This window comes from Stenella coeruleoalba (genome assembly GCF_951394435.1).
Source record: "Stenella coeruleoalba genome assembly, contig: scaffold_29, whole genome shotgun sequence".
Lineage (NCBI taxonomy): Eukaryota > Metazoa > Chordata > Mammalia > Artiodactyla > Delphinidae > Stenella > Stenella coeruleoalba.
This window is the reverse complement of record NW_027645960.1, coordinates 2,266,720-2,292,977: the sequence shown is the minus strand read 5'-3', so window position 1 is coordinate 2,292,977 and position 26,258 is coordinate 2,266,720. Positions and strand designations below refer to the sequence as shown.

Below are 26,258 nucleotides of genomic sequence, written 5' to 3'. Positions count from 1 at the left end.
ATAGGTTTTAAGATACTTACTAGTCAGGTACATTCTTAGGCGTTTAATATGGGGTGTTGAGTCCATTTCGTTGAGAAAGGAGTAGCTCTTGTCTATTCCATATTTGGCTTAAGGAACTTTATCTGTGCTCATTTCAATCTCTGGTTTTATGCAGCACCCCAACTCACCTTTCCCCTTAAGCAAGCATAAGTTGGTTTTCTAAATTTGAGACCCTGTTCTGTTCTGTAATTCAGTTCCTGTGTAGCCAAGTTTCCATTCCGTGTATTACTGATATCTTATGATGTTTCTTTTTCTGTGTGACTTATTTCAGTTAGAATCATCATACCTGAATCCACTCATTGTGCTGCTAAGGACCTGATGACATAGATTTCATTGCTGAGTGATATTGCTTTGTAAGTAAATACCACAACTTCTTTATCCATTTTTCACTTTCTGCGATGTTGAACTTGTACTGTAAACGAGGTTCTTGTAAACAGAGGCGTCCCAAACTTTGGGGTGGCTGTGTCTTTTTGATTTTAATTTCCCTAAGCTATAGGACCATAAGTGGCAGTGCCCTAGGCTCTGTTGCTTTGTTTTTTAGATGTTTCAGGAAACACCATACACTTCTCCTGAGTGTCTGTTGGTAATTTACATCCCACCCATCAGCATAACAAGGCTCCCAGTTCTCCATGGCCTGTCCTGCCTTTCTGGATTTTACACTTTTTTCAGATGGCCCTTTTGACCGGGGGGAAGTGAGACTTCATTGTAGTGCAGATTTCCTTTGCAAGCTTGCTTGGTTGGCCAAAAAGGGCGTATGCGTTTTTTCCTGAATATATTCAGGAAAAAACGCATACGCCCTTTTTGGCCAAGTGCATCATTGTGGACGTTCTGCCTCTTTTCCTATGCTTTCAATGCAATTCCAGTCTACCTCCTGAAATCGGTTTCCTGCAATTCTGCCCCGCTTTCAAGTCCTCTTGGCAGCCTTACTTCAGTCTATTTTTGGACGATAGCTGTCATTTATAACTCTGCAGGTTTGTGAATTACAGTGCCCCTGAGCTCCTTTCTTCAACTCGCTTTCTTTTGAGCTGGCCGCAACACCGCAAGATGTCTTCAGGCCCTAATCTGGTTCCGGCACGGCACGCTGAGCCTTTGGTTTATTCCTCTTCCTGGTGGGAAATGAGAGTTAAATTTGCCCGTCCAGACACCTCCAGCTAGCCTCTCATTGGTTCTCGCTATTCCTGTTCATCTTCCGCAGAAATTGCAAACTGGGCCAAACAGGAGGTTAAAGGGACTGACTCTCCAAGTCGGGAGAGTGTTAGTAAAGCGTCTGGAATGTTGCACCCGAGTACCAGGGTACGAAAACTGGGACATATTTGAACACGTCTCCCGAACACATGGTTGATCATACTCTAGGTTCCACATGCATGTTTTAGCTGAAGGAAGAATACCTAAAACCTGGGTAGTTGAAACCCGTGGAATGGGTACCATGCAATATGATTTCAGAGGGTCTTCATTTGCTCACGAACCTCTCCAATCCTATCACTGCTGCGTTTATGCCCCTGTACACATGCTTGATTCTCTTTCGGAGACATAGCAATCCATAGGTTTTAAGATACTTACTAGTCAGGTACATTCTTAGGCGTTTAATATGGGGTGTTGAGTTCATTTCGTTGAGCAAGGAGTAGCTCTTGTCTATTCCATATTTGGCTTAAGGAACTTTATCTGTGCTCATTTCAATCTCTGGTTTTATGCAGCACCCCAACTCACCTTTACCCTTAAACAAGCATAAGTTGGTTTTCTAAATTTGAGACCCTGTTCTGTTCTGTAATTCAGTTCCTGTGTAGCCAAGTTTACATTCCGTGTATTACTGATATCTTATGATGTTTCTTTTTCTGTGTGACTTATTTCAGTTAGAATCATCGTACCTGAATCCACTCATTATGCTGCTACGGGCCTGATGACATAGATTTCATTGCTGAGTGATACTGCATTGTACGTAAGTACCACAAGTTCTTTACCCATTTTTCACTTTCTGCGATGTTGAACTTGTACTGTAAACGAGGTTCTTGTAAACAGAGCCGTTCCAAACTTTGGGGTGGCTGTGTCTTTTTGATTTTAATTTCCCTAAGCTATAGGACCATAAGTGGAAGTGCCCTAGGTTCTGTTGCTTTGTTTTTTAGATGTTTCAGGAAACACCATACACTTCTCCCGAGTGGTTGTTGGCAATTTACATCCCGCCCATCAGCATAACAAGGCTCCCAGTTCTCCATGGCCTGTCCTGCCTTTCTGGATTTTACACTTTTTTCAGATGGCCCTTTTGACCGGGGGGAAGTGAGACTTCATTGTAGTGCAGATTTCCTTTGCAAGCTTGCTTGGTTGGCCAAAAAGGGCGTATGCGTTTTTTCCTGAATATATTCAGGAAAAAACGCATACGCCCTTTTTGGCCAAGTGCATCATTGTGGACGTTCTGCCTCTTTTCCTATGCTTTCAATGCAATTCCAGTCTACCTCCTGAAATCGGTTTCCTGCAATTCTGCCCCGCTTTCAAGTCCTCTTGGCAGCCTTACTTCAGTCTATTTTTGGACGATAGCTGTCATTTATAACTCTGCAGGTTTGTGAATTACAGTGCCCCTGAGCTCCTTTCTTCAACTCGCTTTCTTGTGACCTGGCCGCAACACCGCAGGATGGCTTCAGGCCCTAATCTGGTTCCAGCACGGCACGCTGAGCCTTTGGTTATTTCCTCTTCCTGGTGGGAAATGAGAGTTAAATTTGCCCATCCAGACACCTCCAGCTAGTCTCTCATTGGTTCTCGCTATTCCTGTTCATCTTCCACAGAAATTGCAAACTGGGCCAAACAGGAGGTTAAAGGGACTGACTCTCCAAGTGGGGAGAGTGTTAGTAAAGCGTCTGGAATGTTGCACCCGAGTACCAGGGTACGAAAACTGAGACATATTTGAACACGTCTCCCGATCACATGGTTGATCATACTGTAGGTTCCACATGCATGTTTTAGCTGAAGGAAGAATACCTTAAACCTGGGTAGTTGAAACCCGTGGAATGGGTACCATGCAATATGACTTCAAAGGGTCTTCATTTGCTCACGAACCTCTCCAATCCTATCACTGCTGCGTTTATGCCCCTGTACACATGCTTGATTCTCTTTCGGAGACATAGCAATCCATAGGTTTTAAGATACTTACTAGTCAGGTACATTCTTAGGCGTTTAATATGCGGTGTTGAGTCCATTTCGTTGAGCAAGGAGTAGCTCTTGTCTATTCCATATTTGGCTTAAGGAACTTTATCTGTGCTCATTTCAATCTCTGGTTTTATGCAGCACCCCAACTCACCTTTCCCCTTAAGCAAGCATAAGTTGGTTTTCTAAATTTGAGACCCTGTTCTGTTCTGTAATTCAGTTCCTGTGTAGCCAAGTTTCCATTCCGTGTATTACTGATATCTTATGATGTTTCTTTTTCTGTGTGACTTATTTCAGTTAGAATCATCATACCTGAATCCACTCATTGTGCTGCTAAGGGCCTGATGACATAGATTTCATTGCTGAGTGATATTGCTTTGTAAGTAAATACCACAACTTCTTTATCCATTTTTCACTTTCTGCGATGTTGAACTTGTACTGTAAACGAGGTTCTTGTGAACAGAGGCGTCCCAAACTTTGGGGTGGCTGTGTCTTTTTGATTTTAATTTCCCTAAGCTATAGGACCATAAGTGGCAGTGCCCTAGGCTCTGTTGCTTTGTTTTTTAGATGTTTCAGGAAACACCATACACTTCTCCTGAGTGTCTGTTGGTAATTTACATCCCACCCATCAGCATAACAAGGCTCCCAGTTCTCCATGGCCTGTCCTGCCTTTCTGGATTTTACACTTTTTTCAGATGGCCCTTTTGACCGGGGGGAAGTGAGACTTCATTGTAGTGCAGATTTCCTTTGCAAGCTTGCTTGGTTGGCCAAAAAGGGCGTATGCGTTTTTTCCTGAATATATTCAGGAAAAAACGCATACGCCCTTTTTGGCCAAGTGCATCATTGTGGACGTTCTGCCTCTTTTCCTATGCTTTCAATGCAATTCCAGTCTACCTCCTGAAATCGGTTTCCTGCAATTCTGCCCCGCTTTCAAGTCCTCTTGGCAGCCTTACTTCAGTCTATTTTTGGACGATAGCTGTCATTTATAACTCTGCAGGTTTGTGAATTACAGTGCCCCTGAGCTCCTTTCTTCAACTCGCTTTCTTGTGACCTGGCCGCAACACCGCAGGATGGCTTCAGGCCCTAATCTGGTTCCGGCCCGGCATGCTGAGCCTTTGGTTAATTCCTCTTCCTGGTGGGAAATGAGAGTTTAATTTGCCCGTCCAGACACCTGCAGCTAGCCTCTCATTCGTTCTCGCTATTCCTGTTCATCTTCCGCAGAAATTGCAAACTGGGCCAAACAGGAGGTTAAAGGGACTGACTCTCCAAGTCGGGAGAGTGTTAGTAAAGCGTCTGGAATGTTGCACCCGAATACCAGGGGAGGATAACTGAGACATATTTGAACACGTCTCCCGATCACTTGGTTGATCATACTCTAGGTTCCACATGCAGGTTTTAGCTGAAGGAAGAATACCTTAAACCTGGGTAGTTGAAACCCGTGGAATGGGTACCATGCAATATGACTTCAAAGGGTCTTCATTTGCTCACCGAACCTCTCCAATCCTATCACTGCTGCGTTTATGCCCCTGTACACATGCTTGATTCTCTTTCGGAGACATAGCAATCCCTAGGTTTTAAGATACTTACTAGTCAGGTACATTCTTAGGCATTTAATATGCGGTGTTGAGTCCATTTCTTTGAGCAAGGAGTAGCTCTTGTCTATTCCATATTTGGCTTAAGGAACTTTATCTGTGCTCATTTCAATCTCTGGTTTTATGCAGCACCCCAACTCACCTTTACCCATAAGCAAGCATAAGTTGGTTTTCTAAATTTGAGACCCTGTTCTGTTCTGTAATTCAGTTCCTGTGTAGCCAAGTTTACATTCCGTGTATTACTGATATCTTATGATGTTTCTTTTTCTGTGTGACTTATTTCAGTTAGAATCATCATACCTGAATCCACTCATTGTGCTACTAAGGGCCTGATGACACAGAGATCATTGCTGAGTGATATTGCTTTGTAAGTAAATACCACAACTTTTTTATCCATTTTTCACTTTCTGCGATGTTGAACTTGTACTGTAAAGGAGGTTCTTGTAAACAGAGCCGTTCCAAACTTTGGGGTGGCTGTGTCTTTTTGATTTTAAATTCCCTAAGCTATAGGACCATAAGTGGAAGTGCCCTAGGCTCTGTTGCTTTGTTTTTTAGATGTTTCAGGAAACACCATACACTTCTCCCGAGTGGTTGTTGGCAATTTACATCCCGCCCTTCAGCATAACAAGGCTCCCAGTTCTCCATGGCCTGTCCTGCCTTTCTGGATTTTACACTTTTTTCAGATGGCCCTTTTGACCGGGGGGAAGTGAGACTTCATTGTAGTGCAGATTTCCTTTGCAAGCTTGCTTGGTTGGCCAAAAAGGGCGTATGCGTTTTTTCCTGAATATATTCAGGAAAAAACGCATACGCCCTGTTTGGCCAAGTGCATCATTGTGGACGTTCTGCCTCTTTTCCTATGCTTTCAATGCAATTCCAGTCTACCTCCTGAAATCGGTTTCCTGCAATTCTGCCCCGCTTTCAAGTCCTCTTGGCAGCCTTACTTCAGTCTATTTTTGGACGATAGCTGTCATTTATAACTCTGCATGTTTGTGAATTACAGTGCCCCTGAGCTCCTTTCTTCACCTCGCTTTCTTTTGAGCTGGCCGCAACACCGCAGGATGGCTTCAGGCCCTAATCTGGTTCCGGCCCGGCACGCTGAGCCTTTGGTTATTTCCTCTTCCTGGTGGGAAATGAGAGTTAAATTTGCCCGTCCAGACACCTCCAGCTAGCCTCTCATTGGTTCTCGCTATGCCTGTTCATCTTCCACAGAAATTGCAAACTGGGCCAAACAGGAGGTTAAAGGGACTGACTCTCCAAGTGGGGAGAGTGTTAGTAAAGCGTCTGGAATGTTGCACCCGAGTACCAGGGGAGGAAAACTGAGACATATTTGAACACGTCTCCCGTTCACATGGTTGATCATACTTGGGTTCCACATGCATGTTTTAGCTGAAGGAAGAATACCTTAAACCTGGAGAGTTGAGACCCGTGTAATGGGTACCATGCAATATGACTTCAAAGGGTCTTCATTTGCTCACCGAACCTCTCCAATCCTATCACTGCTGCGTTTATGCCCCTGTACACACGCTTGATTGTCTTTCGGAGACATAGCAATCCATAGGTTTTAAGATACTTACTAGTCAGGTACATTCTTAGGCGTTTAATATGCGGTGTTGAGTCCATTTCGTTGAGCAAGGAGTAGCTCTTGTCTATTCTATATTTGGCTTAAGGAACTTTATCTGTGCTCATTTCAATCTCTGGTTTTATGCAGCACCCCAACTCACCTTTCCCCTTAAGCAAGCATAAGTTGGTTTTCTAAATTTGAGACCCTGTTCTGTTCTGTAATTCAGTTCCTGTGTAGCCAAGTTTACATTCCGTGTATTACTGATATCTTATGATGTTTCTTTTTCTGTGTGACTTATTTCAGTTAGAATCATCGTACCTGAATCCACTCATTATGCTGCTACGCGCCTGATGACATAGATTTCATTGCTGAGTGATACTGCATTGTACGTAAGAACCACAAGTTCTTTATCCATTTTTCACTTTCTGTGATATTGAACTTGTACGGTAAACGAGGTTCTTGTAAACAGAGGCGTTCCAAACTTTGGGGTGGCTGTGTCTTTTTGATTTTAATTTCCCTAAGCTATAGGACCATAAGTGGAAGTGCCCTAGGCTCTGTTGCTTTGTTTTTTAGATGTTTCAGGAAACACCATACACTTCTCCCGAGTGGTTGTTGGCAATTTACATCCCGCCCATCAGCATAACAAGGCTCCCAGTTCTCCATGGCCTGTCCTGCCTTTCTGGAGTTTACACTTTTTTCAGATGGCCCTTTTGACCGGGGGGAAGTGAGACTTCATTGTAGTGAAGATTTCCTTTGCAAGCTTGCTTGGTTGGCCAAAAAGGGCGTATGCGTTTTTTCCTGAATATATTCAGGAAAAAACGCATACGCCCTTTTTGGCCAAGTGCATCATTGTGGACGTTCTGCCTCTTTTCCTATGCTTTCAATGCAATTCCAGTCTACCTCCTGAAATCGGTTTCCTGCAATTCTGCCCCGCTTTCAAGTCCTCTTGGCAGCCTTACTTCAGTCTATTTTTGGACGATAGCTGTCATTTATAACTCTGCAGGTTTGTGAATTACAGTGCCCCTGAGCTCCTTTCTTCAACTCGCTTTCTTGTGACCTGGCCGCAACACCGCAGGATGGCTTCAGGCCCTAATCTGGTTCCGGCACGGCACGCTGAGCCTTTGGTTAATTCCTCTTCCTGGTGGGAAATGAGAGTTAAATTTGCCCGTCCAGACACCTCCAGCTAGTCTCTCATTGGTTCTCGCTATTCCTGTTCATCTTCCGCAGAAATTGCAAACTGGGCCAAACAGGAGGTTAAAGGGACTGACTCTCCAAGTCGGGAGACTGTTAGTAAAGCGTCTGGAATGTTGCACCCGAGTACCAGGGTACGAAAACTGAGATATATTTGAACACGTCTCCCGATCACATGGTTGATCATACTCTGGGTTCCACATGCATGTTTTAGCTGAAGGAAGAATACCTTAAACCTGGGTAGTTGAAACCCGTGGAATGGGTACCATGCAATATGACTTCAAAGGGTCTTCATTTGCTCACCGAACATCTCCAATCCTATCACTGCTGCGTTTATGCCCCTGTACACATGCTTGATTCTCTTTCGGAGACATAGCAATCCATAGGTTTTAAGATACTTAGTAGTCAGGTACATTCTTAGGCGTTTAATATGCGGTGTTGAGTCCATTTCGTTGAGCAAGGAGTAGCTCTTGTCTATTCCATATTTGGCTTAAGGAACTTTATCTGTGCTCATTTCAATCTCTGGTTTTATGCAGCACCCCAACTCACCTTTCCCCTTAAGCAAGCATAAGTTGGTTTTCTAAATTTGAGACCCTGTTCTGTTCTGTAATTCAGTTCCTGTGTAGCCAAGTTTCCATTCCGTGTATTACTGATATCTTATGATGTTTCTTTTTCTGTGTGACTTATTTCAGTTAGAATCATCATACCTGAATCCACTCATTGTGCTGCTAAGGGCCTGATGACATAGATTTCATTGCTGAGTGATATTGCTTTGTAAGTAAATACCACAACTTCTTTATCCATTTTTCACTTTCTGCCATGTTGAACTTGTACTGTAAACAAGGTTCTTGTAAACAGAGGCGTCCCAAACTTTGGGGTGGCTGTGTCTTTTTGATTTTAATTTCCCTAAGCTATAGGACCATAAGTGGCAGTGCCCTAGGCTCTGTTGCTTTGTTTTTTAGATGTTTCAGGAAACACCATACACTTCTCCTGAGTGTCTGTTGGTAATTTACATCCCACCCATCAGCATAACAAGGCTCCCAGTTCTCCATGGCCTGTCCTGCCTTTCTGGATTTTACACTTTTTTCAGATGGCCCTTTTGACCGGGGGGAAGTGAGACTTCATTGTAGTGCAGATTTCCTTTGCAAGCTTGCTTGGTTGGCCAAACAGGGCGTATGCGTTTTTTCCTGAATATATTCAGGAAAAAACGCATACGCCCTTTTTGGCCAAGTGCATCATTGTGGACGTTCTGCCTCTTTTCCTATGCTTTCAATGCAATTCCAGTCTACCTCCTGAAATCGGTTTCCTGCAATTCTGCCCCGCTTTCAAGTCCTCTTGGCAGCCTTACTTCAGTCTATTTTTGGACGATAGCTGTCATTTATAACTCTGCAGGTTTGTGAATTACAGTGCCCCTGAGCTCCTTTCTTCAACTCGCTTTCTTGTGAGCTGGCCGAAACACCGCAGGATGGCTTCAGGCCCTAATCTGGTTCCGGCACGGCACGCTGAGCCTTTGGTTAATTCCTCTTCCTGGTGGGAAATGAGAGTTAAATTTGCCCGTCCAGACACCTCCAGCTAGTCTCTCATTGGTTCTCGCTATTCCTGTTCATCTTCCGCAGAAATTGCAAACTGGGCCAAACAGGAGGTTAAAGGGACTGACTCTCTAAGTCGGGAGAGTGTTAGTAAAGCGTCTGGAATGTTGCACCCGAGTACCAGGGTACGAAAACTGAGACATATTTGAACACGTCTCCCGATCACATGGTTGATCATACTCTAGGTTCCACATGCATGTTTTAGCTGAAGGAAGAATACCTTAAACCTGGGTAGTTGAAACCCGTGGAATGGGTACCATGCAATATGACTTCAAAGGGTCTTCATTTGCTCACCGAACCTCTCCAATCCTATCACTGCTGCGTTTATGCCCCTGTACACATGCTTGATTCTCTTTCGGAGACATAGCAATCCATAGGTTTTAAGATACTTACTAGTCAGGTACATTCTTAGGCGTTTAATATGCGGTGTTGAGTCCATTTCGTTGAGCAAGGAGTAGCTCTTGTCTATTCCATATTTGGCTTAAGGAACTTTATCTGTGCTCATTTCAATCTGGTTTTATGCAGCACCCCAACTCACCTTTACCCTTAAGCAAGCATAAGTTGGTTTTCTAAATTTGAGACCCTGTTCTGTTCTGTAATTCAGTTCCTGTGTAGCCAAGTTTACATTCCGTGTATTACTGATATCTTTTTTTTTTTTTTTTGCCGTAACTACCTTTATTGGTATCGCTTGTGTATCAGTTCATCAAAACCTTTGTTTCATATTTCTCGCCTTAATCCCCTGAAAGTTCCAGATGGGCAAAAATACTTTTAAATACGCAGCTGGCTTCTTTCTTATGTGCTTAATATTATACATTTGTTGCTTGTTTTGCACATGTCTATGGCTGCACTACTTGCAAGACGAAAGTCACATATAAAAATACAGACTAATCGAAACACAAAAGTCAGCCATTGTCTAGAATGTGGTTTACAATACAGAGCTTGCAGACAACACAGACTATATATATAAGTCATCTGTCTGAAAACAGAAAGTAGTGTCTCATACTGACTCCGGAGAAAGGTGCTGACACACAGGGAAACTCACTGATGATTCTCCTTTATATTTATTAGATAGATCAATACCAAATTATTTCACATATATTATATTCAATATCTATATATATATATCTTGTAACCAAATTCTGGTTTAAAAGTCACAAACCAACATGTAAATACAAAATGTTAGGAAAGGTTTAACATACATAGGGGAAAACATGTCTTATGCCTCGCAAAGACTTTCTACAATCTAGCATAAAGGCAAATGTGGTTGAAAAAAAAGGAAATCCATATACAATTACAGAAAAACATTTAGTCAAGCCACCTAATATAAAATATTTCAGATATCATGTCCAAAAACGTCCACGTGTTGCAGAGGTCTCTACAAATCAATTAGAATGACGTCAACAAGATCTGCAAACCGAAGTCTTAGCAAGTAAACGTGACTCATGCTTTTCTCTCTGAGACAATGAGGCTTGACGTTCAGTTAAAGGCAGGTAAACACGACTATGAAGAAACCCTTCTTTACAACAGCTTAACGGTACCCATTTAGGGCAATACACCCGCTTTCCCAGCTATGTGTGCATGCAGTGTTCTGTGATAAAATGACTCAGTTACTTTAAAAAAGCATAAATGGCAAAACAAAATAATCAGAACTCCGCGAAGCTGGTAAAACCACAAAGACACTGAAATCCAGCAACTCCTGAGAGGCTGAGAGATCAAATGAATCATAAAATCTGGATGACTCTGATTTGGGGTTTAACTTTGGTTAAAACTGAAAAGTCTGAAAAGAACCAATGTTTTGGAAGAAGCAGTGTCACTTGTAAACATCCTGCCACCTAACTAAAAGGACGGCCTCTTCTTCTAGACCCACGACTTAATAAGACAGGAAGCTCTCAACACACAGCGCTGGAGAAGATGGATTCCACAAGTCAAACTTGAGTGAAACTGTTCTAATGCAATGTACCAAACACGCGTTTGTTCTTAGGAAAAATTACAAAACTAACAAATATTTTTCTCCAGAATTATAAAAGATAAAATCTATGAATCAGTACTGTTATGTGATTACAGAACAATAGCCAACTGAAAAAAAAAACAAAACACCAACCCACAGGCCATCTACACCGTCCCCAATCCATTTCCTGCAGCCAGTACTTCCCACCTGCTCTGAGGACTGAGCCTTAGACACCGTTGACTGTATTTAAAGTTGAGTCAACAGTACTCTCTGTCTCTGGGGCAAAAGTAATGCAGCTCATTACTTACACACAACACTTGTTTCATTCTTCAGGACTTTCTTTGACGGGATTACTAATGTTGGTTACTTTAAAGGTAACAAAAGGTGTCAGAAAAAAATGCCTTGGAATTCTTTTGCAATTCCACAAAGACACCTGGCAATCTGATACGTTCATTCCTCTCCCCATCACAATTTTTGTTTTTTAAAATTACAATTGACAACTCACGTAAGATGTAATTAATTTACTTAAAATAAGAGAGGGCTTTTCAATCAAGTATCCACGTTCCAAATAACTAAAACATTTAGTTAAATCTTTTAAATTAATCTTTTAATAAATCTTTAATTACTCGGTGCCAGTAATTAAGAGGTTGATTCCGTAAAATTCAAACTTGCACATAGGCGTGTCCCACTCAGAAAAGATTTCATACACTTAGCAACTTGTGCTTTTTGTCTCACCTTTTATAAGAAACACAGATTAATTTCAACTTCAGTTTTCCTTTCTGATGCAGACACGTGTACCTTGTGTAAGAAACGGTCTCCAGGCCACCTCCACGTGTAGACCTCAGCATTTCCTGAGAGTGTGAAGTCAACCCCTCCTCCAGGAGACTCTCGCCCTTTTGAGACATTCCCCCTTGCACCTTATGTTTGTCAGACTATGTTTACAGAAATCAGATGACTGGATGAAAACTCTACAGGACAGTCAAGGACAGACGAGAAGACGAGATGCAGAGCGGGAGCCCCTTCCTCCTCCAGTGCACCTGCTGCGGGCAGCCCTCCAGGAAGGCTTGGCCTCCTCCCCTGGACCACAGACTTACTTTTCTCTGTAATAAAGCAGGTAGTACTTCAGGGGATCTGGCAGAGGGAGGCTCAGGACCTTCTCACGCAGGAAGTTCACCGGGGGCTCGGGCTTGGTGTCCGGCGGGGTTGTCACCTCTTCTTCTTGCCGCTCGTCTTCCAGGTCTCCGCAGCTGGTGTCATCAGAGGGGTTGGAGAGCCGACTGGCAAACACCTCTTTGTCCAAAAAGACAATCGTTTCCATTCGGCGGCGGCGAACTCTCCTCCGTTTAAACCTGGGAGTGTTCTTCAGTCCGTTCCCGTTTTTGTTCACAGCTTCCTGGTGGATGACCTTCTTAATGGTGCCCCGGATGGCAATGCGCGCCAGGTCCTGGAGGCTGCGAACCGCCAGGGGTGTGGACAAGTCGTGATTCTCCTGACTCCGACTGGCAGGGCTGGACGAGTGGAGCAAAAGACACAGCCAGAATCTTTTTGGTTTCCCAGGCGGAAGGACCCGTCCGAGTTATCTTAGTCAACTTCTCTTCCAGCGGCATGACCAGGACGCCCCCGACTTTGAGGAGGCTCTTCATGTACCCCTCGTGCTGCTTCTGCACGCCTGCCCCGCAGTACACCCGGTCATACTGAGAGCAGCCTGGAGAGATCTCCAGGCAATTGCTGGTGACGAAGGAGGGCTCGCAGAAGTCAAACTTGTCGAAGCTGTCACTCGTCCTGATGAAAAAGTCCAGCTTCTGCTTCGCATACTCTGTCACATCTGAATGGAGTTCCACCCCGTGGTTCACACCAAAAGGACCGAGGATGAGCCCCACCATGGAGCTGAGGTAGCCGGTGCCGCTGCCCAGGTTCAGGAAGGAAAGGCCAGGCTGCAGGTCCAGGGCCTCCATCACCTCTGAATAGATGCACGGAGCAGAGAGGTGGATGTTCCCGTGCTTCCACGCCAGGTCCTTGTACGCGTTCTCCTTAAACTCCTCGAGGTAATAGTCGGCGCGGTCAACAGCTCGGAAGGCCTGCTCCACCAGCTCGGAGCGGATGTACTGCGCCGCCTTCAGATGGTCTATCAGCTCGTCGTTGTCTTCACCAGCACTCACCGCGCCTCCCATCTTCGGGACCGCGCTTACAGAAAGCTGCCGCTGGAGAGACCTCGGGAACCCCCGGAACGCTGGAGGGCGGACCCACGGGGAGGGGGGAGGGGCGACGGGAGACGCCTGGGACACGGAGGGGTGTTTATGCTTGGGGGTGGGGAACGAGAGGACAGCGGAAGAGGACAGGAAGACGGGGAGAGGAGAATGCGGCCCTGGGGGAGGGTCCGGGAGCCCGGGACCACGGGAAGGGGAGGGGTGGAGAGGAGGGAGAGAGGGGGAGGGGGCCGAGGGGTCGCACCGCCCCCATACCCCGCTGCAGGCCGGGCCGAGGGCGGCGGCGGCGGCGGCGGCGGCTCAGTACCTCCTGGCTCGGCGGGCCCGCGGAATCGGCCGCGGGGCCGCACCTGCAGCTCTTCCGGCGCCACTCGCCAGACCGCCTCCCACTACACAGCCCCGACCTCCGCCCTACTGATATCTTATGATGTTTCTTTTTCTGTGTGACTTATTTCAGTTAGAATCATCATACCTGAATCCACTCATTGTGCTGCTAAGGGCCTGATGACACAGATTTCATTGCTGAGTGATATTGCTTTGTAAGTAAATACCACAACTTTTTTATCCATTTTTCACTTTCTGCGATGTTGAACTTGTACTGTAAACGAGGTTCTTGTAAACAGAGCCGTTCCAAACTTTGGGGTGGCTGTGTCTTTTTGATTTTAAATTCCCTAAGCTATAGGACCATAAGTGGAAGTGCCCTAGGTTCTGTTGCTTTGTTTTTTAGATGTTTCAGGAAACACCATACACTTCTCCCGAGTGGTTTTTGGCAATTTACATCCCGCCCTTCAGCATAACAAGGCTCCCAGTTCTCCATGGCCTGTCCTGCCTTTCTGGATTTTACACTTTTTTCAGATGGCCCTTTTGACCGGGGGGAAGTGAGACTTCATTGTAGTGCAGATTTCCTTTGCAAGCTTGCTTGGCTGGCCAAAAAGGGCGTATGCGTTTTTTCCTGAATATATTCAGGAAAAAACGCATACGCCCTTTTTGGCCAAGTGCATCATTGTGGACGTTCTGCCTCTTTTCCTATGCTTTCAATGCAATTCCAGTCTACCTCCTGAAATCGGTTTCCTGCAATTCTGCCCCGCTTTCAAGTCCTCTTGGCAGGCTTACTTCAGTCTATTTTTGGACGATTGCTGTCATTTATAACTCTGCAGGTTTGTGAATTACAGTGCCCCTGAGCTCCTTTCTTCAACTCGCTTTCTTTTGAGCTGGCCGCAACACCGCAGGATGGCTTCAGGCCCTAATCTGGTTTCGGAACGGCACACTGAGCCTTTGGTTAATTCCTCTTCCTGGTGGGAAATGAGAGTTCAATTGGCCCGTCCAGACACCTCCAGCTAGCCTCTCATTGGTTCTCGCTATTCCTGTTCATCTTCCGCAGAAATTGCAAACTGGGCCAAACAGGAGGTTAAAGGTGCTGACTCTCCAAGTGGGGAGAGTGTTAGTAAAGCGTCTGGAATGTTGCACCCGAGTACCAGGGGAGGAAAACTGAGACATATTTGAACACGTCTCCCGTTCACATGGTTGATCATACTTGGGTTCCACATGCATGTTTTAGCTGAAGGAAGAATACCTTAAACCTGGAGAGTTGAGACCCGTGTAATGGGTACCATGCAATATGACTTCAAAGGGTCTTCATTTGCTCACCGAACCTCTCCAATCCTATCACTGCTGCGTTTATGCCCCTGTACACATGCTTGATTCTCTTTTGGAGACATAGCAATCCATAGGTTTTACGATACTTACTAGTCAGGTACATTCTTAGGCGTTTAATATGGGGTGTTGAGTCCATTTCGTTGAGCAAGGAGTAGCTCTTGTCTATTCCATATTTGGCTTAAGGAACTTTATCTGTGCTCATTTCAATCTCTGGTTTTATGCAGCACCCCAACTCACCTTTACCCTTAAGCAAGAATAAGTTGGTTTTCTAAATTTGAGACCCTGTTCTGTTCTGTAATTCAGTTCCTGTGTAGCCAAGTTTCCATTCCGTGTATTACTGATATCTTATGATGTTTCTTTTTCTGTGTGACTTATTTCAGTTAGAATCATCATACCTGAATCCACTCATTGTGCTGCTAAGGGCCTGATGACATAGATTTCATTGCTGAGTGATATTGCTTTGTAAGTAAATACCACAACTTCTTTATCCATTTTTCACTTTCTGCGATGTTGAACTTGTACTGTAAACGAGGTTCTTGTAAACAGAGGCGTCCCAAACTTTGGGGTGGCTGTGTCTTTTTGATTTTAATTTCCCTAAGCTATAGGACCATAAGTGGAAGTGCCCTAGGCTCTGTTGCTTTGTTTTTTAGATGTTTCAGGAAACACCATACACTTCTCCCCAGTGTCTGTTGGCAATTTACATCCTGCCCATCAGCATAACAAGGCTCCCAGTTCTCCATGGCCTGTCCTGCCTTTCTGGATTTTACACTTTTTTCAGATGGCCCTTTTGACCGGGGGGAAGTGAGACTTCATTGTAGTGCAGATTTCCTTTGCAAGCTTGCTTGGTTGGCCAAAAAGGGCGTATGCGTTTTTTCCTGAATATATTCAGGATAAAACGCATATGCCCTTTTTGGCCAAGTGCATCATTGTGGACGTTCTGCCTCTTTTCCTATGCTTTCAATGCAATTCCAGTCTACCTCCTGAAATCGGTTTCCTGCAATTCTGCCCCGCTTTCAAGTCCTCTTGGCAGCCTTACTTCAGTCTATTTTTCGATGATAGCTGTCATTTATAACTCTGCAGGTTTGTGAATTACAGTGCCCCTGAGCTCCTTTCTTCAACTCGCTTTCTTGTGACCTGGCCTCAACACCGCAGGATGGCTTCAGGCCCTAATCTGGTTCCGGCACAGCACGCTGAGACTTTGGTTAATTCCTCTTCCTGGTGGGAAATGAGAGTTAAATTTGCCCGTCCAGACACCTCCAGCTAGTCTCTCATTAGTTCTCGCTATTCCTGTTCATCTTCCGCAGAAATTGCAAACTGGACCAAACAGGAGGTTATAGGGACTGAATCTCCAAGTGGGGAGAGTGTTAGTAAAGCGTCTGGAATGTTGCACCCGAGTACCAGGGGAGGAAAACTGAGACATATTTGAACACGTCTCCCGATCACATGGTTGATCATACTCTAGGTTCCACATGCATGTTTTAGCTGAAGGAAGAATACCTTAAACCTGGGTAGTTGAAACCCGTGGAATGGGTACCATGCAATATGACTTCAAAGGGTCTTCATTTGCTCACCGAACCTCTCCAATCCTATCACTGCTGCGTTTATGCCCCTGTACACATGCTTGATTCTCTTTCGGAGACATAGCAATCCATAGGTTTTAAGATACTTACAAGTCAGTTACATTCTTAGGCGTTTAATATGCGGTGTTGAGTCCATTTCGTTGAGCAAGGAGTAGCTCTTGTCTATTCCATATTTGGCTTAAGGAACTTTATCTGTGCTCATTTCAATCTCTGGTTTTATGCAGCACCCCAACTCACCTTTACCCTTAAGCAAGCATAAGTTGTTTTTCTAAATGTGAGACCCTGTTCTGTTCTGTAATTCAGTTCCTGTGTAGCCAAGTTTCCATTCCGTGTATTACTGATATCTTATGATGTTTCTTTTTCTGTGTGACTTATTTCAGTTAGAATCATCATACCTGAATCCACTCATTGTGCTGCTAAGGGCCTGATGACATAGATTTCATTGCTGAGTGATATTGCTTTGTAAGTGAATACCACAACTTCTTTATCCATTTTTCACTTTCTGCGATGTTGAACTTGTACTGTAAATGAGGTTCTTGTAAACAGAGCCGTTCCAAACTTTGGGGTGGCTGTGTCTTTTTGATTTTAATTTCCCTAAGCTATAGGACCATAAGTGGCAGTGCCCTAGGCTCTGTTGCTTTGTTTTTTAGATGTTTCAGGAAACACCATACACTTCTCCCGAGTGGTTTTTGGCAATTTACATCCCGCCCTTCAGCATAACAAGGCTCCCAGTTCTCCATGGCCTGTTCTGCCTTTCTGGATTTTACACTTTTTTCAGATGGCCCTTTTGACCGGGGGGAAGTGAGACTTCATTGTAGTGCAGATTTCCTTTGCAAGCTTGCTTGGTTGGCCAAAAAGGGCGTATGCGTTTTTTCCTGAATATATTCAGGAAAAAACGCATACGCCCTTTTTGGCCAAGTGCATCATTGTGGACGTTCTGCCTCTTTTCCTATGCTTTCAATGCAATTCCAGTCTACCTCCTGAAATCGGTTTCCTGCAATTCTGCCCCGCTTTCAAGTCCTCTTGGCAGCCTTACTTCAGTCTATTTTTGGACGATTGCTGTCATTTATAACTCTGCAGGTTTGTGAATTACAGTGCCCCTGAGCTCCTTTCTTCAACTCGCTTTCTTGTGACCTGGCCACAACACCGCAGGATGGCTTCAGGCCCTAATCTGGTTTCGGCACGGCCTGCTGAGCCTTTGGTTAATTCCTCTTCCTGGTGGGAAATGAGAGTTCAATTTGCCCGTCCAGACACCTCCAGCTAGTCTCTCATTAGTTCTCGCTATTCCTGTTCATCTTCCGCAGAAATTGCAAACTGGACCAAACAGGAGGTTATAGGGACTGAATCTCCAAGTGGGGAGAGTGTTAGTAAAGCATCTGGAATGTTGCACCCGAGTACCAGGGGAGGAAAACTGAGACATATTTGAACACGTCTCCCGATCACATGGTTGATCATACTCTAGGTTCCACATGCATGTTTTAGCTGAAGGAAGAATACCTTAAACCTGGGTAGTTGAAACCCGTGGAATGGGTACCATGCAATATGACTTCAAAGGGTCTTCATTTGCTCACCGAACCTCTCCAATCCTATCACTGCTGCGTTTATGCCCCTGTACACATGCTTGATTCTCTTTCGGAGACATAGCAATCCATAGGTTTTAAGATACTTACAAGTCAGTTACATTCTTAGGCGTTTAATATGCGGTGTTGAGTCCATTTCGTTGAGCAAGGAGTAGCTCTTGTCTATTCCATATTTGGCTTAAGGAACTTTATCTGTGCTCATTTCAATCTCTGGTTTTATGCAGCACCCCAACTCACCTTTACCCTTAAGCAAGCATAAGTTGTTTTTCTAAATGTGAGACCCTGTTCTGTTCTGTAATTCAGTTCCTGTGTAGCCAAGTTTCCATTCCGTGTATTACTGATATCTTATGATGTTTCTTTTTCTGTGTGACTTATTTCAGTTAGAATCATCATACCTGAATCCACTCATTGTGCTGCTAAGGGCCTGATGACATAGATTTCATTGCTGAGTGATATTGCTTTGTAAGTGAATACCACAACTTCTTTATCCATTTTTCACTTTCTGCGATGTTGAACTTGTACTGTAAACGAGGTTCTTGTAAACAGAGCCGTTCCAAACTTTGGGGTGGCTGTGTCTTTTTGATTTTAATTTCCCTAAGCTATAGGACCATAAGTGGCAGTGCCCTAGGCTCTGTTGCTTTGTTTTTTAGATGTTTCAGGAAACACCATACACTTCTCCCGAGTGGTTTTTGGCAATTTACATCCCGCCCTTCAGCATAACAAGGCTCCCAGTTCTCCATGGCCTGTTCTGCCTTTCTGGATTTTACACTTTTTTCAGATGGCCCTTTTGACCGGGGGGAAGTGAGACTTCATTGTAGTGCAGATTTCCTTTGCAAGCTTGCTTGGTTGGCCAAAAAGGGCGTATGCGTTTTTTCCTGAATATATTCAGGAAAAAACGCATACGCCCTTTTTGGCCAAGTGCATCATTGTGGACGTTCTGCCTCTTTTCCTATGCTTTCAATGCAATTCCAGTCTACCTCCTGAAATCGGTTTCCTGCAATTCTGCCCCGCTTTCAAGTCCTCTTGGCAGCCTTACTTCAGTCTATTTTTGGACGATTGCTGTCATTTATAACTCTGCAGGTTTGTGAATTACAGTGCCCCTGAGCTCCTTTCTTCAACTCGCTTTCTTGTGACCTGGCCACAACACCGCAGGATGGCTTCAGGCCCTAATCTGGTTTCGGCACGGCCTGCTGAGCCTTTGGTTAATTCCTCTTCCTGGTGGGAAATGAGAGTTCAATTGGCCCGTCCAGACACCTCCAGCTAGCCTCTCATTGGTTCTCGCTATTCCTGTTCATCTTCCGCAGAAATTGCAAACTGGGCCAACAGGAGGTTAAAGGTGCTGACTCTCCAAGTGGGGAGAGTGTTAGTAAAGCGTCTGGAATGTTGCACCCGAGTACCAGGGGAGGAAAACTGAGACATATTTGAACACGTCTCCCGTTCACATGGTTGATCATACTTGGGTTCCACATGCATGTTTTAGCTGAAGGAAGAATACCTTAAACCTGGAGAGTTGAGACCCGTGGAATGGGTACCATGCAATATGACTTCAAAGTGTCTTCATTTGCTCACCGAACCTCTCCAATCCTATCACTGCTGCGTTTATGCCCCTGTACACATGCTTGATTCTCTTTTGGAGACATAGCAATCCATAGGTTTTACGATACTTACTAGTCAGGTACATTCTTAGGCGTTTAATATGCGGTGTTGAGTCCATTTCGTTGAGCAAGGAGTAGCTCTTGTCTATTCCATATTTGACTTAAGGAACTTTATCTGTGCTCATTTCAATCTCTGGTTTTATGCAGCACCCCAACTCACCTTTACCCTTAAGCAAGAATAAGTTGGTTTTCTAAATTTGTGACCCTGTTCTGTTCTGTAATTCAGTTCCTGTATAGCCAAGGTTCCATTCCGTGTATTACTGATATCTTATGATGTTTCTTTTTCTGTGTGACTTATTTCAGTTAGAATCATCATACCTGAATCCACTCATTGTGATGCTAAGGGCCTGATGACATAGATTTCATTGCTGAGTGATATTGCTTTGTAAGTAAATACCACAACTTCTTTATCCATTTTTCACTTTCTGCGATGTTGAACTTGTACTGTAAACGAGGTTCTTGTAAACAGAGGCGTCCCAAACTTTGGGGTGGCTGTGTCTTTTTGATTTTAATTTCCCTAAGCTATAGGACCATAAGTGGAAGTGCCCTAGGCTCTGTTGCTTTGTTTTTTAGATGTTTCAGGAAACACCATACACTTCTCCCGAGTGTCTGTTGGCAATTTACATCCCGCCCATCAGCATAACAAGGCTCCCAGTTCTCCATGGCCTGTCCTGCCTTTCTGGATTTTACACTTTTTTCAGATGGCCCTTTTGACCGGGGGGAAGTGAGACTTCATTGTAGTGCAGATTTCCTTTGCAAGCTTGCTTGGTTGGCCAAAAAGGGCGTATGCGTTTTTTCCTGAATATATTCAGGAAAAAACGCATACGCCCTTTTTGGCCAAGTGCATCATTGTGGACGTTCTGCCTCTTTTCCTATGCTTTCAATGCAATTCCAGTCTACCTCCTGAAATCGGTTTCCTGCAATTCTGCCCCGCTTTCAAGTCCTCTTGGCAGCCTTACTTCAGTCTATTTTTGGACGATAGCTGTCATTTATAACTCTGCAGGTTTGTGAATTACAGTGCCCCTGAGCTCCTTTCTTCAACTCGCTTTCTTGTGACCTGGCCGCAACACCGCAGGATGGCTTCAGGCCCTAATCTGGTTCCGGCCCGGCATGCTGAGCCTTTGGTTAATTCCTCTTCCTGGTGGGAAATGAGAGTTAAATTTGCCCGTCCAGACACCTCCAGCTAGCCTCTCATTGGTTCTCGCTATTCCTGTTCATCTTCCGCAGAAATTGCAAACTGGGCCAAACAGGAGGTTAAAGGGACTGACTCTCCAAGTGGGGAGAGTGTTAGTAAAGCGTCTGGAATGTTGCACCCGAGTACCAGGGGAGGAAAACTGAGACATATTTGAACACGTCTCCCGATCACATGGTTGATCATACTCTAGGTTCCACATGCATGTTTTAGCTGAAGGAAGAATACCTTAAACCTGGGTAGTTGAAACCCGTGGAATGGGTACCATGCAATATGACTTCAAAGGGTCTTCATTTGCTCACCGAACCTCTCCAATCCTATCACTGCTGCGTTTATGCCCCTGTACACATGCTTGATTCTCTTTCGGAGACATAGCAATCCATAGGTTTTAAGATACTTACTAGTCAGGTACATTCTTAGGCGTTTAATATGGGGTGTTGAGTCCATTTCGTTGAGCAAGGAGTAGCTCTTGTCTATTCCATATTTGGCTTAAGGAACTTTATCTGTGCTCATTTCAATCTCTGGTTTTATGCAGCACCCCAACTCACCTTTACCCTTAAGCAAGCATAAGTTGGTTTTCTAAATTTGAGACCCTGTTCTGTTCTGTAATTCAGTTCCTGTGTAGCCAAGTTTACATTCCGTGTATTACTGATATCTTATGATGTTTCTTTTTCTGTGTGACTTATTTCAGTTAGAATCATCATACCTGAATCCACTCATTGTGCTGCTAAGGGCCTGATGACACAGATTTCATTGCTGAGTGATATTGCTTTGTAAGTAAATACCACAACTTCTTTATCCATTTTTCACTTTCTGCGATGTTGAACTTGTACTGTAAACGAGGTTCTTGTAAACAGAGCCGTTCCAAACTTTGGGGTGGCTGTGTCTTTTTGATTTTAATTTCCCTAAGCTATAGGACCATAAGTGGAACTGCCCTAGGCCCGGTTGCTTTGTTTTTTAGATGTTTCAGGAAACACCATACACTTCTCCCGAGTGTCTGTTGGCAATTTACATCCCGCCCTTCAGCATAACAAGGCTCCCAGTTCTCCATGGCCTGTCCTGCCTTTCTGGATTTTACACTTTTTTCAGATGGCCCTTTTGACCGGGGGGAAGTGAGACTTCATTGTAGTGCAGATTTCCTTTGCAAGCTTGCTTGGTTGGCCAAAAAGGGCGTATGCGTTTTTTCCTGAATATATTCAGGAAAAAACGCATACGCCCTTTTTGGCCAAGTGCATCATTGTGGACGTTCTGCCTCTTTTCCTATGCTCTCAATGCAATTCCAGTCTACCTCCTGAAATCGGTTTCCTGCAATTCTGCCCCGCTTTCAAGTCCTCTTGGCAGCCTTACTTCAGTCTATTTTTGGACGATAGCTGTCATTTATAACTCTGCAGGCTTGTGAATTACAGTGCCCCTGAGCTGCTTTCTTCAACTCGCTTACTTGTGAGCTTGCCGCAACACCGCAGGATGGCTTCAGGCCCTAATGTGGTTCCGGCACGGCACGCTGAGCCTTTGGTTAATTCCTCTTCCTGGTGGGAAATGAGAGTTAAATTTGCCCGTCCAGACACCTCCAGCTAGTCTCTCATTGGTTCTCGCTATTCCTGTTCATCTTCCGCAGAAATTGCAAACTGGGCCAAACAGGAGGTTAAAGGCGCTGACTCTCCAAGTGGGGAGAGTGTTAGTAAAGCGTCTGGAATGTTGCACCCGAGTACCAGGGGAGGAAAACTGAGACATATTTGAACACGTCTCCCGTTCACACGGTTGATCATACTCTGGGTTCCACATGCATGTTTTAGCTGAAGGAAGAATACCTTAAACCTGGAGAGTTGAGACCCGTGGAATGCGTACCATGCAATATGTCTTCAAAGGGTCTTCATTTGCTCACCGAACCTCTCCAATCCTATCACTGCTGCGTTTATGCCCCTGTACACACGCTTGATTCTCTTTTGGAGACATAGCAATCCATAGGTTTTAAGATACTTACTAGTCAGGTACATTCTTCGGTGTTTAATATGGGGTGTTGAGTCCATTTCGTTGAGCAAGGAGTAGCTCTTGTCTATTCCATATTTGACTTAAGGAACTTTATCTGTGCTCATTTCAATCTCTGGTTTTATGCAGCACCCCAACTCACCTTTCCCCTTAAGCAAGCATAAGTTGGTTTTCTAAATTTGAGACCCTGTTCTGTTTTGGAATTCAGTTCCTGTGTAGCCAAGTTTACATTCCGTGTATTAGTGATATCTTATGATGTTTCTTTTTCTGTGTGACTTATTTCAGTTAGAATCATCGTACCTGAATCCACTCATTATGCTGCTACGGGCCTGATGACATAGATTTCATTGCTGAGTGATACTGCATTGTACGTAAGTACCACAAGTTCTTTATCCATTTTTCACTTTCTGTGATATTGAACTTGTACGGTAAACGAGGTTGTTGTAAACAGAAGCGTCCCAAACTTTGGGGTGGCTGTGTCTTTTTGATTTTAATTTCCCTAAGCTATAGGACCATAAGTGGAAGTGCCCTAGGCTCTGTTGCTTTGTTTTTTAGATGTTTCAGGAAACACCATACACTTCTCCCGAGTGTTTGTTGGCAATTTACATCCCGCCCATCAGCATAACAAGGCTCCCAGTTCTCCATGGCCTGTCCTGCCTTTCTGGATTTTACACTTTTTTCAGATGGCCCTTTTGACCGGGGGGAAGTGAGACTTCATTGTAGTGCAGATTTCCTTTGCAAGCTTGCTTGGTTGGCCAAAAAGGGCGTATGCGTTTTTTCCTGAATATATTCAGGAAAAAACGCATACGCCCTTTTTGGCCAAGTGCATCATTGTGGACGTTCTGCCTCTTTTACTATGCTTTCAATGCAATTCCAGTCTACCTCCTGAAATCTGTTTCCTGCAATTCTGCCCTGCTTTCAAGTCCTCTTGGCAGCCTTACTTCAGTCTATTTTTGGACGATAGCTGTCATTTATAACTCTGCAGGTTTGTGAATTACAGTGTCCCTGAGCTCCTTTCTTCAACTCGCTTTCTTGTGAGCTGGCCGCAACACCGCAGGATGGCTTCAGGCCCTAATCTGGTTTCAGCACGGCATGCTGAGCCTTTGGTTATTTCCTCTTCCTGGTGGGAAATGAGAGTTAAATTTGCCCGTCCAGACACCTCCAGCTAGTCTCTCATTGGTTCTCGCTATTCCTGTTCATCTTCCGCAGAAATTGCAAACTGGGCCAAACAGGAGGTTAAAGGCGCTGACTCTCCAAGTGGGGAGAGTGTTAGTAAAGCGTCTGGAATGTTGCACCCGAGTACCAGGGGAGGAAAACTGAGACATATTTGAACACGTCTCCCGTTCACACGGTTGATCATACTCTGGGTTCCACATGCATGTTTTAGCTGAAGGAAGAATACCTTAAACCTGGAGAGTTGAGACCCGTGGAATGGGTACCATGCAATATGACTTCAAAGGGTCTTCATTTGCTCACCGAACCTCTCCAATCCTATCACTGCTGCGTTTATGCCCCTGTACACACGCTTGATTCTCTTTTGGAGACATAGCAATCCATAGGTTTTAAGATACTTACTAGTCAGGTACATTCTTAGGCGTTTAATATGGGGTGTTGAGTCCATTTCGTTGAGCAAGGAGTAGCTCTTGTCTATTCCATATTTGGCTTAAGGAACTTTATCTGTGCTCATTTCAATCTCTGGTTTTATGCAGCACCCCAACTCACCTTTCCCCTTAAGCAAGCATAAGTTGGTTTTCTAAATTTGCGACCCTGTTCTGTTTTGGAATTCAGTTCCTGTGTAGCCAGGTTTACATTCCGTGTATTAGTGATATCTTATGATGTTTCTTTTTCTGTGTGACTTATTTCAGTTAGAATCATCGTACCTGAATCCACTCATTGTGCTGCTAAGCGCCTGATGACACAGATTTCATTGCTGAGTGATATTGCTTTGTAAGTAAATACCACAACTTCTTTATCCATTTTTCACTTTCTGCGATGTTGAACTTGTACTGTAAACGAGGTTCTTGTAAACAGAGGCGTCCCAAACTTTGGGGTGGCTGTGTCTTTTTGATTTTAATTTCCCTAAGCTATAGGACCATAAGTGGAAGTGCCCTAGGTTCTTTTGCTTTGTTTTTTAGATGTTTCAGGAAACACCATACACTTCTCCCGAGTGGTTGTTGGCAATTTACATCCCGCCCATCAGCATAACAAGGCTCCCAGTTCTCCATGGCCTGTCCTGCCTTTCTGGATTTTACACTTTTTTCAGATGGCCCTTTTGACCGGGGGGAAGTGAGACTTCATTGTAGTGCAGATTTCCTTTGCAAGCTTGCTTGGTTGGCCAAAAAGGGCGTATGCGTTTTTTCCTGAATATATTCAGGAAAAAACGCATACGCCCTTTTTTGCCAAGTGCATCATTGTGGACGTTCTGCCTCTTTTCCTATGCATTCAAAGCAATTCCAGTCTACCTCCTGAAATCGGTTTCCTGCAATTCTGCCCCGCTTTGAAGTCCTCTTAGCAGCCTTACTTCACTCTATTTTTGGACGATAGCTGTCATTTATAACTCTGCAGGTTTGTGAATTACAGTGCCCCTGAGCTCCTTTCTTCAACTCGCTTTCTTGTGACCTGGCCGCAACACCGCAGGATGGCTTCAGGCCCTAATCTGGTTCCGGCACGGCACGCTGAGCCTTTGGTTATTTCCTCTTCCTGGTGGGAAATGAGAGTTAAATTTGCCCGTCCAGACACCTCCAGCTAGTCTCTCATTGGTTCTCGCTATTCCTGTTCATCTTCCGCAGAAATTGCAAACTGGGCCAAACAGGAGGTTAAAGGGACTGACTCTCCAAGTGGGGAGAGTGTTAGTAAAGCGTCTGGAATGTTGCACCCGAGTACCAGGGTACGAAAACTGAGACATATTTGAACACGTCTCCCGTTCACATGGTTGCTCATACTCTGGGTTCCACATGCATGTTTTAGCTGAAGGAAGAATACCTAAAACCTGGGTAGTTGAAACCCGTGGAATGGGTACCATGCAATATGACTTCAAAGGGTCTTCATTTGCTCACCGAACCTCTCCAATCCTATCACTGCTGCGTTTATGCCCCTGTACACATGCTTGATTCTCTTTCGGAGACATAGCAATCCATAGGTTTTAAGATACTTACTAGTCAGGTACATTCTTAGGCGTTTAATATGCGGTGTTGAGTCCATTTCGTTGAGCAAGGAGTAGCTCTTGTCTATTCCATATTTGGCTTAAGGAACTTTATCTGTGCTCATTTCAATCTCTGGTTTTATGCAGCACCCCAACTCACCTTTACCCTTAAGCAAGCATAAGTTGGTTTTCGAAATTTGAGACCCTG

At 44.5% G+C, this 26,258-nt stretch overlaps 1 long non-coding RNA gene and 1 pseudogene across 16 annotated transcripts in view; one reads left to right on the top strand and one right to left on the bottom strand.

Moving 5' to 3' along the window:
• LOC307181435 overlaps positions 1 to 26,258 on the top strand; it is a 2,786,049-nt gene that overhangs the window by 1,091,909 nt on the left and 1,667,882 nt on the right. The gene's annotated exons all lie outside the window — the stretch shown is intronic.
• LOC307181443 (protein-L-isoaspartate O-methyltransferase domain-containing protein 2-like) lies at positions 11,966 to 13,540 on the bottom strand (annotated as a pseudogene). Its single transcript has one exon. The product of its transcript is annotated as a protein-L-isoaspartate O-methyltransferase domain-containing protein 2-like (transcript).